Genomic DNA, 8,381 nt, shown 5'->3' with positions numbered 1-8,381 from the left:
CCAAGTTGCTATCGCAGCATAGTAATATATTTCAAAATCTGGAAGACCAAAGCCTCCTTTCTTTCTATCATCTTGCAATAATTTATATTTTATTCTGGGTTTTTTCCCTTGCCATATAAAGGGTAGATGAAGAATTAAAGAATGTGAGCACAGAAATGGAGGACTCACTGGTCTGCCTAGAGATGGATAAGGCTGCTACATACTTGAGATTCCAAAATGTAGTGGAATCCAAGGAAGAAGACTTGGAACAACTAATGGCAGGAATATTGGCTGGACTATTGGAAAAGGATAAAGATGACATCTTGAGGGAGTTTGATGAAGTTTACAGGGTTAGCACTAATTATACGAGATGCCACAAATGCCCAAGAGAAGTCCACATACGATTTGCGAGAAGGAGTGTCCGGGATATCATATATAGGATGTCAAGAGATGAAACAATCACATATAAAGGCAAAGAAGTCTTGGTTCTCAAACAAATACCAAGAAGAGTAAGAGAACAAAGAGGAGATTATAAATTCTTAGCAGCTTACCTAAATCAGAAAAGAATTGTATTTAAATGGCTAATCCCAGAGGGGATGTTAGTTTCTTGGGACGAAAGGAAAATCAAAATAGACTCCATGGAAAAGGCCCAGGAATTTTATGAACGATTGGTAGGCCCGGAAGACCAGAGCAGTAAGGATGAACTGGAAACGAACTCCTAGGAAGATCAAGGCTATCATAAGAATAGAGATGGAACTTTAGGAAATCAAGGAAATACTCAATTACAACAGAAGAGAGAAGAAAGCAGGACACATCTTCAGGCACAAGGAGAGACCGGAGCCATTACAAGACAAAGAGCGAAACAGAACTAATTAAATGGAAGAAGAAAAGAAACTATTATCAATTAATATAAATGGTTTAAACTCTATAAAAAGGAAAAGGATAATAGCCAAACTAATTAAACAAAATGCTGATATAGTATGTCTACAAGAAACTCATATAAAGAAATCAGATGAAAAATACTTAGAATGTCCGAAATTAGGGAAGCTCTTCACCACACCAGCAGACATGGGGAAAAAGAAAGGGATTGCAGTATATGTTAAAAAGGATTTGAAAGCAGATTTAATATGGTCGGATTCTGAGGGAAGAACTCTGGTTTTGCAGATCTGGATTAATGCCATCCCAATTCTCTTAGTGGTAATCTATGCCCCGAATGGAGATCAAAAAGAGTTTTTTAAGCATCTTTATGGAAAAATAATAGGACTGGAAAAAAGAAATATTTGTATTATAGGGGACTTTAATTCTATTGCTGATTATCAAAAAGACCACAGTAATGGGGGAAGGAACAAAGGGAAAAAAAGAGAGCTTCCCAAAATATGTATGGAAAAGATGAAGGAGTTAAATTTGATTGACATATGGAGAAGATTACATCCTGAGAAAAAACAATTTACATTCTATTCAAATCCTCATCAAATATGGACACGAATTGATATGCCATGAATGAATGGGGAAATAGCAAATGAGATAAAAGGGATTGAAATTCTACCGAATGAATGGGCAGATCACAATTCAATTCAGATAATATGGAAGGGTAGGGGAAAACCCAAGAAAAGATGGACGATAAATACTCAGTTAATAAGAGAAAAAGAATATACCAACAAACTCAAGGAGGAATTAAACTATTTTTAAAGAAAAATGATAATGGAGAAACTACGAAACAAAACATTTGGGATACAATGAAGGCAGTAATAAGATGTATAACAATCTCTTATAACGCCAAGAGGAATAAAGAAAAATACGCCCAGCAAAACAAATTACAACAAAAAATTAAGGAATTAGAAACTCAATTACAGAGTACCCCAAAGGATTCAAAATTGCAAAATCAGATAACAATAACTAAACATAAATTGAATTGAATTGAACAAGAGAGAATGATTATAAATTTGAATACAACTAGACAAACTTATTTTGAGCATGCCAATAAGCCAGGGAGATGGCTATCATACAGACTTTAAAAAAGGAAAGAAAAAAGATTGATTTACCAGCTAATAGATGGAAAGGGGGATATACAACAGGAGATAGAACAGAAAAAAGAAATTGCCCATAAGTATTTTGAAGAGTTATATAAAAAGGAAGAAGTTAACGAAGATAGGATAAGAAAGTATTTAGATGAAATGAAGGATAAAGCAATTGGGGAAGAAATGGAAGAATTATTAAACAAAGATATTACTCGGTTCGAATTGAAATCAGCCATAGAGAACCAGAAAAACAACAAATCCCCGGGACCAGATGGGATCCCAGGGGAACTGTACAAGGCAATAGCAGAACAAATAGGACCTCTTATGGTAGAAGTTTTTAATGACGTCTTATTGGCAGCCAGGATGCCGGATGCATGGAGGGGGGTATTGATTTCGCTGATCCCAAAGGAGGATTCGGATCCCTGATATATACAAAATTATAGGCCAATTTCATTGTTAAATACTGATTACAAAATATTTACATCTATTATAGCAAGTAGACTAAAAAGAATGTTTAAATGAGCATATACATGAAGACCAAAATGGATTTCTTCCGACCAGACAAATCAGGAATAACTTAAGAATAGTATTGGATGTTTTAGAATTTTACGAAGCCCACCCCAAAAAACAAATTACACTTATGTTTTTAGATGCAGAGAAGGCCTTCAATAATTTAAATTGGCAATTTTTAATCCAATAAATTTATAATATGAATTTAGGCACCAAATTTGAAAATATTATAACAACCATTTATGATACACAACAGGTGAATATTATAATAAACGGGGAATATACCCACCGAATAAAAATAGAAAAAGGAGTCAGACAGGGCTGCCCGCTCTCACCCCTGCTCTTCATATTATCACTAGAAGCATTATTAACGCGAATTAGACAGAACCCAAACATAAAAGGATTAAAGGTTAAGAAAGAAGAATATAAGTTGCAAGCATTTGCGGATGATATGATTTTTTTCATTGAAGAACCAATAGAGGACAAAAATTGATGAAGGAATTAGAACAATTTTGGAGCAGTAGCAGGACTAAAAATTAATAGGAAGAAAACAAAATTAATGACCAAAAATTTAACAGAAAAACAGAAAATAGAACTAGAAGAAGTTATGGGAATACAAGTGACAAAGAAAGTTAAATACTTAGGAATATGGTTGACAGCACATTGTAAGACACTTAAGGAAAATAATTATGATAAATTGATGCAACAGGTAAAGAAGGATTTAGAAACATGGGGCAAGCTGCAACTTTCATTTTTAGGCAGGATCGCTGCTATTAAAATGAATATTCCTCCAAAATTCCTCTATATATTTCAGACAATCCCAATCAAAGTACACAATTTTTTTTAAAGAACTTAATAAAATAACTGTAAAATTCATCTGGCAAGGGAAAAAATCTAGAATAAACTTAAAGGCAATGCAGGATATGAAGAGCAGGAGAGGGCTGGCACTTCCAAATTGGGAGTTATATTATAGTGCAGCCTCTTTAGTATGGTTGAAGGAATGGGTGAATTTAACCAATATTATTTTTAGAAGGCCACAACTTACAGAGGGGGTGGCATGCTTTTTTATGGGGTGTTGGGATAACTAGCCAGAAATATTTTCACAGACACCTAATCAGAGATTCATTATTGACTAATTGGAAGAAAATATGGAAAAACATGATTTAAAAATACCAATTTGGATCTCAACAATGGAGGCGATGATTCACCCAAATAATCTGGATATTACTAAAATGATTAAATATAAGGACCTATTGGATACGCAAGGAAATCTGAAATCATGGCAAGAACTTCAAGATCAGGGATTAAAAATTGATCAGTGAGCACATCTTCAAATTCAAAGTAGATATAAACAGGACAAGAAAGAATTTGGAATTAACAATAAACTCCAGCAATTAGATAAAATTTTATTAGGATCAGGCAAAAAAAAATATATAACAAAATTTTATAATTATTTATTAGAAATAGAATTAGAAGAAGAAATTGTAAAAGGGAACATGATAGCCTGGAGTAGGAATATAGGACGTAGTATCACCATAACAGAATGAGAAAAGGTCTGGGGTAGAAATAATAAAATTACAAAATCGGTAGAATACATAGAAAATGCCTATAAAATGTTTTATAGATGGCATCTTCCTCCTTCGAGATTAGTGAAGATGCACCCCAATATGAGTCCAAATTGCTGGAAATGCAAAAAAAGAGAGGAAACTTTCTTCCATATGTAGTGGTCTTGTACAGAAGCTCAAAAATATTGGCAGAAAATTAGAAATTGGCTGGAGGAAATGACAAGAGAACAGATCGAATTCAAACCAGAGTCCTTTCTATTATGGATCTTTGATAAACAAATACCAAAAAAAGTGAAATATATAATAACACATATTTTGACAGCGGTCAGATTGGCTTTTGCACAATGTTGGAAACAGCCTCACGTTCTATCAGAGGAGATGATTATTCAAAACATTTCAAATTGTGCAGAAATAGACAAATTAACCTTGGCATTAAAAGATAAAGACACTTCAATATACTACAACAGCTGGAACCGCTGATACAAATGGATAAACCAAAGATAGATTTCACACTAAAAGGCAAAAGAGGATAGGATAGATTTGTGATAGTGATATACAGATATATGTAAGGATTAAGTGTGTATATGACATAAAATAAGGATAAAAAGGACCACCCTCTGTAATGTCTTTATATCCGTGGCTGTCAAGCCAGCATACCACTCCGTAATGCAATATGTGAGGACGCTTTCTATTGTGGACTAGTAAAAGGAGGTCATCAGTCGTTCTTCCACTTTATGCTTTCACAAGACCCTAAGGAAATGGAGTCTCTGTTGGGCCTTTCTGACCACCTGGGTTATGTTTTCCAAATTTTCCAGGTAAGATCTTCGCTGAGGTAGACTCCCAGGAATTTAAAGAAGGAAACTCTTTCTACACAGCCCCCCTCGATGTAAAGTGGGGCAGGTTCTTCTGTCTTCTTCTGGAAGTCTAAGATCTAGTTTCTACCCGTGGGCTGTCAGACTTCTGAATGGAAAATAACACAGATTTGTGGGGCCAGTGTGTTGTGCAACAAGGTCACATAGTGTAATAAGATTGGGACTGGGTTAGGGACTTCTGTCCTCACTGTGAGTTGCATTGCGGGGGGGGGGGGAGGGTGCATGAAGGGAGGCTCAGCCAATCTCATTGTACATATGTTGTATCTGACAATAAAGGTAATAATATCTTTGTCTTGCTGGTGTTTAGGTGCAGGTTGTCTTCTAGGCACCATGAGGATAATTTTTGAACCTCCCCCCGTACGCTGTTTCGTCTCCACCTGTAATGAGACCCAATACGGTAGTATCATCTGTGAACTTAATGATCACAATGGATGGGTGAGATGATACACAATCATGTGTGTACAGTGAGTACAGGTAGGGACTGAGCACACAGCCCTGTGGGGAGTCAGTGCTGAGCTTCAAGGAGGTGGATGTGACAGACCCAGCCCTCACTGTTTGTGGTCGGTCCCTCAGAAAGTCTTTGATCCAGTTGCAGATGGAAGAGGGAAAATCCAAGCAGTCAGCTTTTCGATAAGGATGGTCGGCAAGATAGTATTGAAGGCCGAGCTGTAGTCAAGTGAAAAGCATCCTGACCTAGTTTCCGGGTTTCTCCAGATGGCTCGCTACAGAATGTAAGGCAGTAGCTATGGCATCGTCTGTCGATCTGTTCCCCCTGTAGGCAAACTGATGTTTGTCAAAGTCTGGTGGGAGGCATGTCCTAAGGTGTTGGAGAACCATAGGTCTGTAGTCATTGAGACAGTTAATTGCTGTTTTCTTGGGGACTGGGACAATAGTGGCTGTTTTCAAGCATGATGGAACACAGGCCGTTTGCAGGGAGATGTTAAAGATATTTGTCAGGTCCCCTGCTAATTGATCGGCACAAGTCTTTACCACTATCTCCAGCACCCCATCTGGACCTGCAGCTTTACTGGGATTCACAGCCTTAAGTGCAGCTCTCAGTTGAGGTTTTTATAGGGTGAATGGCTGGGAATCAGAAGGCTGGCAGGCAGAGCCTATGGGGTCTGGTCTTTTCATCTTGTAGCGGGCAAAGATGTTCAACTCCTCTACCGAGGCATCAGCATTGACAGTGTTCCTCATGTTGCCCTTATTGTTAGTTAGGTGCTGCAGTCCCTGTCACACTTGCTTCAGGTTGTTATCTGCTAGGTGGTTCTCTACCTTATGTTTGTATTGTTTTGTATTCTTTTCTGCTAAGTGGTTCTCTACCTTATATTTGTATTATTGTTTGTCTTAATGCCTCTTTCTAAGGTTTGACCTGGCCTTTCTCTCTATATCCCTGTCCCCTGCCTTAAAGGCAGAATCCTGGGCTTTCAGAAGTGTCCATACCTCGACAGTCATCCAGGGTTTACAATTCCCATAGACTCTGATGTACTTGTCCATTGTTACACTGTCAGTGCACACTTTGATGTAAGTGAGTACGGCATCAGTGTATTCATACAGGTCTTGATGTTCAAATGCACTCCACTCAGTGGTTTCAAAACAGTCCTGCAGCTGATTGAGAGCACCCTCTGGCCAGATTTTAACCATTTTCATGACTGGCTGAGTTCTTTTCCTGAGAGGGACATACTTCGGACATGACAGAAGTGGAAGATGGTCAGATGTACCCAGTTGAGGGCATACTCTATATGCCTATTTTAGGTTAGAGTACACATGGTCTAAAGCAGTGGTTGCCAACCGGTGTCCGCGAGAAAATGTTGGTGGTCTGCAGAGAAATGTCACCCCCAGAGCACCCCCCAAAGCAATTAATCCAGGCTGCATGGGAACAAAAGGCTGCATCGCCCACATGGTCCGTGGGAACCCTCCCTGCCCAGTCACTCCTTACCTGGCAAACTTGCCTGCTAAGTTGCTATTTTTCCTTTTTTTTTTCTTCCAACCATCAGCTGTTTTGCTGTGCCAGGAGATTTAGATTAGCTAGAAAACCGTTGGATTTCTTGCTTTATAGCTAATCTTCAGATCTTTGGCTCTGCTTTTAAGCAGAGGCGAACCTCCCTTAGGATTGAAGGTTCTATTATTCAGTGCAGACTCAGGTAGCCGATGGCAGAAGCACAGATCTCTCTAAGAGATTCTGTGAGCAACTCAATCTGCCTGCCTGCTTTGCCTGATTTGGGGTAAAAGTTGCTTTTTGTTATAAAAAATTCAGTATTTACATAAATATTTATATTTACATACAAGCCATGCCAGCCATGCCAGCCAGCCATATGACCACCAAGCCACACCCACAAAACAGAACTGGTTGTTAAGAAACTCGAATCCCACCCCTGCCTGTGTGTTTATGTGTGTGTCTATGTATGTGTGAGAGGGAGAGAGGTAGGTTAGATCAGATCTCTCTCTCTCTCTCCCACCAATCAGCAAGCCACCTTCAGTCAAAATTCATATTAGTGGTCCGTGGGATTTAAAATTATGAGTTTGGTGGTCCGAGGTCCAAAAGGTTGACAACCCCTGGTCTAAAAATTTCTTCCCTCTGGTGGAAAATTGCATGTACTGCATACTTAGGGAAACTGTCTTTAAACAGGCTTGATTGAAGTCCCCAGCCACAAGAGTGCCCTCTGATGATTATCAACTTGCCACATGGTAAGGTTTTCAGACCCAGTTGGCCAATCAGAAACATGAAAAAAGCTTGCAGATACATGCCAACCTTCCTGTCACGGGCTTCTTGTGTGATTAAAGGACTTGGCCCAGTGAAACAACTCCTCCTAGCTTTCTATTTATTAAGAAAATGCATCAGTTAATGGCATGCTAGTTTTGTTTAATCTAGCCCTGCAACAAAGCTTAGAATTAGCTAATTACTTCCAATGCTCACTTAATATCAATGTCACTTGACTTTTTAAATCGCCTCAAAGGTAACTTTCTCTACTACAGAATGTTTTAAGTTTTCTAACCATGTATGCTTGCAAGTTATCATGTTACTCAAACAGGTATGTACTCAACTATTTCTAACCCCTAGTTATGCCCATTTTAGAAATAAGAAAGAGCATAAAAAATGGGAAGCATCCCCTCAGACTGGCCTTCCTTGGGTCTGGCTGGAAGAATACTTCATCTTCCAGATCTTTAAATCTATGAGGGATCATTTGTATTGAGAAGAAAAGGCTCCTTGGTGCATCTTCCTCTTTGGGTCATCAGTGAGTCTTCCTCTGGATTACTGTTAAGCAGTTTCTGTATTTGCCCTCGAATTAACAAGAACTAACATCATCCAGTCCAATTTAAATTTGCCATACAATATTACCGGACAGTATTGCAGGCTAATTCTGCCAACTGCCAAGAATTCAATTCTGACTGGCTCAAGGTTGACTCGTCCTTCCAAGGTTGGTAATATGAGGATC

The sequence above is a fragment of the Notechis scutatus genome, chromosome 5, assembly GCF_049901735.1.
Source record: "Notechis scutatus isolate UNSWTSFEM ecotype Mainland chromosome 5, rNotScu1.2, whole genome shotgun sequence".
Classification (NCBI taxonomy): Eukaryota; Metazoa; Chordata; class Lepidosauria; order Squamata; family Elapidae; genus Notechis; species Notechis scutatus.
Note: the sequence above shows the minus strand (reverse complement) of the source record.